Here is a 6,757-nt window from a genome sequence, read left to right as displayed (position 1 = left end):
CCATCTCTATCTACCTACCTACCTACCTACCTACTTACCTACCCATCCATCTATCCATCCCTATCATCTCTCTCTCTCTCTCTCTCTCTCTCTCTCTCTCATAAATTGGGTGGGTTGGTTTGTGTTTGGTTTGACATCTGCTTAAAGCACATGCCCAAAATATTTGACTCCCTGCTTCCTTTGAACTTTGGGCTGTTTTTGCAAACCGTGGTGCTTGTCCTAATCGTCTCCAAATCCATCATGCATGCATGCGTGCATGCGTGCATGCGTATGTGTGTATACACACACACACACAATTAATTTGCACACCACTTTTCCAGGCCGGGGACCTGTGCCCGCCTTCCAGAGGGCACATCTGCCCCAGCTTTCCCCAACCAGGCGCCCTCGGGATGAGCTGGGTCGCGATCGTAAACCCGCCGCGCTTTGGCTGGGCAGAACCGAGCCAGCCTGGAGCAGAAGCGCAGCGAAGATCCAATGTTGCAAAGGGGGGGAAAGGGGGCTTTTTCCCGGAGCAAACGGCCCACCGGGATCCCAGCTGGTGGGGGGGAAGGAAGGAAGGGGGTGAGGAATCCCCCCTCCTAGCCCCGCTTCCCCTGGGCTGCGCCACTCACTTTTCCCCCCATGCACGGCGATCTCAACCCCTTTTTTTTTCCCCACCAGTCCGGCTGCAAAAGACTCCCGGCAAACCCGGCAAACCCTCCGCTTTGCTCGGCCTTTCTAGGACGCGGGACTCCCTGCCTCTCTGGATTTAACCCCTTGGAGCCCCGCTGAAACAGCCAAGGTCGATTCCACCTGTTGAATTCAATTATTATTGTTGTTGTTGTTGTTATTATTATTTTAATGCTTTCCCAGTTTAAAAGGGCTGTGTGTGAGACTTTGGCAACCCTTTTTGCACGGTCAGGTAACTTCACCTGGATTACACACCCAAGATAAATTCCTTGGGTGTCCAATCACACTTGGCCAGTAAAGAATGAAGAATTCTATTCTATTGTAGGAAGTTAGCACCCACCCCTTTCCTAGAAGAATGAAATATTTTAGGAAATATTAAAAAGGCAGAATATTATGTTTCCCTGGCTGAGAAATGGAGAAACATGTTTTAAAGACAAAGCAGTTCCCATCTTCCTGCCTCCCCCACTTTTTATTATTATTATTATTATTATTATTATTATTATTATTATTATTATTATTATTATTATTATTATATTAATTAAATTTATATCCCGCCCTTCTCCCCAAAGGGACTCAGGGCGGTGAACAGCGAGAATTAAAATAACATACAATATAGAAGTTAAGATAATTAAAAATAAATTAAATTAAACGGCCTCCCAATTTAAAACCCCTAGCTATACAATTAAAAAACTAACCCATAAAACCTATTCAGGCCAGGCCGGCTTGCTGAAATAAAAACGTCTTCAGGGCCTTACGGAAAGTGCGGAGATCCGGAATCAGCCGTATTTTTGTCAATGGGCAGATATATACAAAAGTATGAAGACTCTTGCTTAACGCATTGTAAGCCGCCCTGAGTCTCCGGAGAAGGGCAGCATATAAATCGAACCAATAAATAAATAAATAAATAAATAAATGTGATCATGGGGATGCTTCGTACCTGTGAAAAACGGTCATAAGTCACTTTTTTCAGTGCAACTTTGGCCACTAAATGAACTATTGTAAGTCAAGGACTACCTGTATAGCTCAGCCCCTTGTATGATATTATAGGTGGGTCCCAAAGATGCTTTTTCCAAAAGGCAACTTGGATTTCGTTTTTTTTTTCTTGAAAATGTTTTGCTGAAGAAGCTTCTTGGATGAGAAGTGAAAGGTTTTCAACAAAAAAAAGTCCAGTTGCCTTTTGAAAAAAGCACCTTTGGGACGACTACTGCCTGGATGACTGAGAATCTTCATATAGGCCCGTGGTGGGAAACCTATGGCACATGTGCCACAGGTAGCACACAGTGCCCTCTCTGTGGGCACACGAGCCATCGCCCCAGTTCAGCTCCGCCGTGCATGTGTGCGTGCCTCCAGCGGGCCAGCTGGTTGTCGGGTCTATGCCACACGCAAGGGGGGGTGGCATGCGGGGGGGGGGTCAGCTGTGTGTGTGGGGGGCACATGCATTGCATCTTGGGGGTTCGGGCGCACGTGCGCACTTTGGGCGCTCGGTCCGGAAAAGGTTAGCCATCACTGATATAGGCCAGTGGTGGGTTCCTCCCAGTTCGGCCGAGCCGGTAGCAGTGACGATATGACATCACCGAACCGTTTCTGCCCCCCCCACCTCCCCGCGTTATTCTTACCTTTTATTTGGCCCCACACCCAATCTATTGCTGCTTCCTGAGTTCCAGCTGATGGGCTATAGGGAAAAAAGCTGTTTAAACTCTTGCTGCGGGGCTTCAAAGGGCCGCCCTACAGCTGATCAGTGGTAAAAGGCAGTTTGGTGGTAGACCGGTGCCTCCAAAAACAAATGAATAGACCGATGCCTGCAAAAATAAATGGGTAGACCAGTGCCTGCAAAAATACGTGAGTAGACCCGTACCTGCAAAAATAAATGGGTAGACCAGTGCCTGCAAAAATACACGAGTAGACCCGTACCTGCAAAAATAAAAGGGTAGACCAGTGCCTTCAAAAATATATGAGTAGACCAGTACCTGCAAAAATAAATGGGTAGACCAGTGCCTGCAAAAATACATAAGTAGACCAGTACCTGCAAAAATAAATGGGTAGACCAGTGCCTGCAAAAATAAATGGGTAGACCAGTGCCTGCAAAAATACGAGTAGACCAGTGCCTGCAAAAATAAATGGGTAGACCAGTGCCTGCAAAAATAAATGAGTAGACCGGTACAGCTCTTCAAGCCGTTAAAAGCCTGGTAGGCCAGTACCTCTGCTAAATCCTAAAGAATTGTCACATGACCATCAAGCCATGCCCACAAAATAAGCCACGCCCACGGAACCGGTAGTAAAAAAATTTAGAACCCACCCTTGATATAGGCCATTGTTTCTCAACCTTGGTAACTTTAAGAGGGGTGGACTTCAACTCCCAGAATTCCCCAGTCAGCCAAGCTAGCTGGGGAATTCTAGGAGCGGAAGTCCATGTCTTAAAAAGTTGCCAAATTTGAGAAAATATGCCTTTGCTACTTTTATCCTGAATCAGATAGTGGTAAAATACATCGCTCTCATACCCTGTTTTCGCCGGAGCAGTGCTTCCCAGGCACGGCTAGGGAATTCTGAAAGTGGAAGTCCACACGTCTTAAAGTCCACAGGTTGTCAAGGTTAAGAAACGCTGCTCTAGAGGAATACCGTTTCTTCTAGAGTTACCAAAGTGCAAGAGTTGCCGAGTTAGAGAGCCTTCTCTTTCAAGGAGTTTTTAAAAATGGACCAAATGAAAAAATAGGAACTTGGTAGCTGAATCTGGCAGAGCCTGATGTTCATTTCTCATTTTAAATTCTGGGTCGATTTTTCAAAAGCCAGTAGTAGAGCAACCTGCTGGAAGGCAAGTTATGCGTTCCATAAAGTAAATTTTGGCTTCCATGTATGGTGCCAAGTTTCGGCTTTTGACCTGCTATCATCTTACCTAAAATGAGTATATTTTAACTAAAACCGAGCTTTCTATAGTCAGGTTTATTTTTGTTTCCTCTGAAGGAGGGAGTTCCGACAAAATGTTTAGTAGGATAATAATATGTGTGGGATGGGGGTTTGTGAAAAGGTTGTTTATTACAACAGTATGATCTTATAGCAAATAATTCAAGTGCAATTTTAGAGGTGGCCTCAACAGAATAGTTTTTAAATCCGTTTCTCAACCTTAGCACCTTTAAGGTATATGAACTTTAACTTCCAAATTCCCGAGGCAGGATGATTAAACCTACTAAGGTTGAAAAACACAGCTCTAAATCATAGGAAGTAAAGGTTGATCTCATTCAGGATAGGACAGACACAATTCACATTGAATAAAAAAAAACATTTTTTGCTTCGTCTCATCCACAAAAGGTGAAATTTTGCAAGGTTTGGGACAAGAAAGGCGAGATATTAGGAATGAGAAAAATTGAAGACTATTTTTTGAATTATTCACTCCAGCCAGGCTACATTTCATCATCCTAACTCAGAAGTGTTTCATCATGTGGCACTATCTAGCTGACCATTTAAGATATTAGCACTGTAGTTCAGTGTTCAAATGATTAATTAAAACATACAAAACCATATTGATTTGGTAGTAAAATAAAGACATTAACTGCATTTTTAACTACATTTAATTTCATTTTTTTTTCAATCACAAGCACTAAATCCAGAAGTGATTTCCAAATGGAAACAAGACGTTTTAATGTTTTAATGTCTTCTTTTAACTTTTGTATAGGATATTGTTGCATTGTTTTATTCTCTGTTGTAAGCCGTCCAGAGTCCCTTGGGAGTGGGGCGGCATAGAAATGTGACAAAATAAATAAATAAATAAATAATAAGATTAGACACCAGACCCGGTATGTTTTTTCCCCTTAGAATAAATAACAGCAATCAGTTTAACCATCTCTACTTTTCTTTTCTTGCTGTGGGAAATAATATATATTTCTGTTTATTAATCTTTATAGACTATCATCATTTATATTAACAAAATTTACTACACTCTCTGAGATACTTTAACCCTAAAGCGGAAAAGCCTTTTTTTAACATCCATTTTACGACACTAGAATTTTCATTAAAAATGTTTCTAAAATCAATAAATTCTACCACATCTTTTTTTACTTCCTCCTAACCTTCATACTTTCAAGTTCACTTTCAATAATATTTTATAAACTTTAAGAATTACTCAAGTATTGTATATGAAAAAAAAACCCTGAAACCCACTGCATAAACACAAAAGTACCGTATTTTTCGGACTATGAGACGCTACAGACTGTAAGACGCATTCGTTTTAGAGGAGGAAAACAAGAAAAAAAAAAATCCGCCTCTACCTATCAGCGTCCATCCGGTATTCATCTGGCTAGCATCCTTGCAGCAAACAGCCTTGTCAGCTTCAGCACATTATCGCAGCCCCAGCATGTGGCTCGTCAGGGCTCCGTTCCGTTGTGCCCACCACCAGTGAACTGAGCTGAGCTGTTGTTGCCATGGAACACTGGAGCCTTTGCTGCCAATTGATTGGCAATTGGATTTGACTCCCGGAATACCGCCAATCAGCTGTTCAAGGCAGCGGGGATTGCCACCTGTTAGCCGCGGCCCGTTTACCACCGCCACAGCTCATTTACCATGCCAATCGCCGCAGCCCCTTCACTGCGGCTGTGATCAGCGGCGAACGGACTGTGGTGAACAAGCCGCGGCAGCGATAGGTGGTGATAGGCAGCAGTGGCGGCAATCTCCGCTGCCTAGAACAGCTGATTGGCCCCGCACCAACCCCCTCCCCCCCACTGCAATATTCACTCTATAAGACGCACAGACATTTACATCCACTTTTTTTGGGGGGGGGGAAGTGCGTCTTATAGACCCAAAAATACGGTACATTAGAACTTTCTTTCAATTACATATAGCACACTTGTAAAAATCCATCAAACTCTAACTGACTCAATAAATTTTAAGTCACTCCCTCCAGCTTATTTTCATAAATAAAATCTTCTTTGGAATGTCTATCAAGTCTCTTTTTCTCAAGAATTCTCAAAGAATTCTCAACCTTGTTAATAGTCAAGCTATTCTCCAAAGCACCTGAGGGCAGGACAAAAAGCAATGGGTGGAAACTAATCAAGGAGAGAAGCAACTTAGAACTAAGGAGAAATTTCCTGATAGTTGCGCTCCATGGCATAGGGCCAGGATACCTGCGAGACTGCCTGCTGCTACCGATAACCTCCCACCGGCCAATAAGCTTGCACAGAGAGGGCCTCCTCAGGGTGCCGTCGGCCAAGCAATGTTGGCTGGCGGCCCCCAGGGGGAGAGCCTTCTTTGTGGGGGCACCCGCCCTGTGGAATGAGCTACCTCCTGAAATACGACTGATCCCGGACCTCCGCACTTTCCGCAAGGCCCTGAAGACTTATTTATTCCAACAAGCTGGCCTAGCTTAAATGCTTTTAATGGGGATTTTTAATAAAAGATTAAAAATCCCCATTAAAACCATTTAAGCTAGACTGGTTTGTTGGAATAAATAAGTCTTCAGGGCCTTGCGAAAATTGGCCTAAAACCAATTTTATTGGTTTTTTGGGTTTTAAATTGGGAATTCTTTGATTTTGTAGATTTGGGATTTTAAATTGGTAATGCCGCCGATTTAATCTATTTTAGTTTTTTCTTAACTTTTGTACTATATGTGTTTTAATTTCTGGCTGTCCACCGCCCTGAGTCCCCCTGGGGAGAAGGCGGTATATAAGTTTAATTAAATAAATAAATAAATAAATAAATAAATAAATAAATAAATAGTTAGAACAATTAATCAGTGGAACAACTTGCTTCCAGAAGTTGTAAATGCTCCAACACTGGAAGTTTTTAAGAAGATGTTGGAAAACCATTTTTCCGAAGTGGTGTAGGGTTTCCTGCCTAAGCAGAGGGTTGGACTAGAAGACCTCCAAGGTCCCTTCCAATTCTGTTATTATATGAAAGCCTTTTTTTTAGCTAATGCAGATAATAATCCCATAAATTGATTTAAAAAAAAAAATGAAAGGCAGTTTGAAAAATAAATTCCAAAATGGCTGCTTTTTCAACAATAAGGTGATTGCAGCCCCACCAAGCTTCCAGCTCTCCGACTATTCCAAACCACAGCTCCGGAAGCTTCTTGCAAACTGCTGCTTTATGGAGGATCTTGTAG

Source organism: Pituophis catenifer, unplaced genomic scaffold (genome assembly GCF_029215685.1).
Source record: "Pituophis catenifer annectens isolate HBS135680 unplaced genomic scaffold, rPitCat1.0.hap2 SCAF_2, whole genome shotgun sequence".
Taxonomy (NCBI): Eukaryota; Metazoa; Chordata; class Lepidosauria; order Squamata; family Colubridae; genus Pituophis; species Pituophis catenifer.
This window is presented reverse-complemented; position numbering follows the sequence as displayed.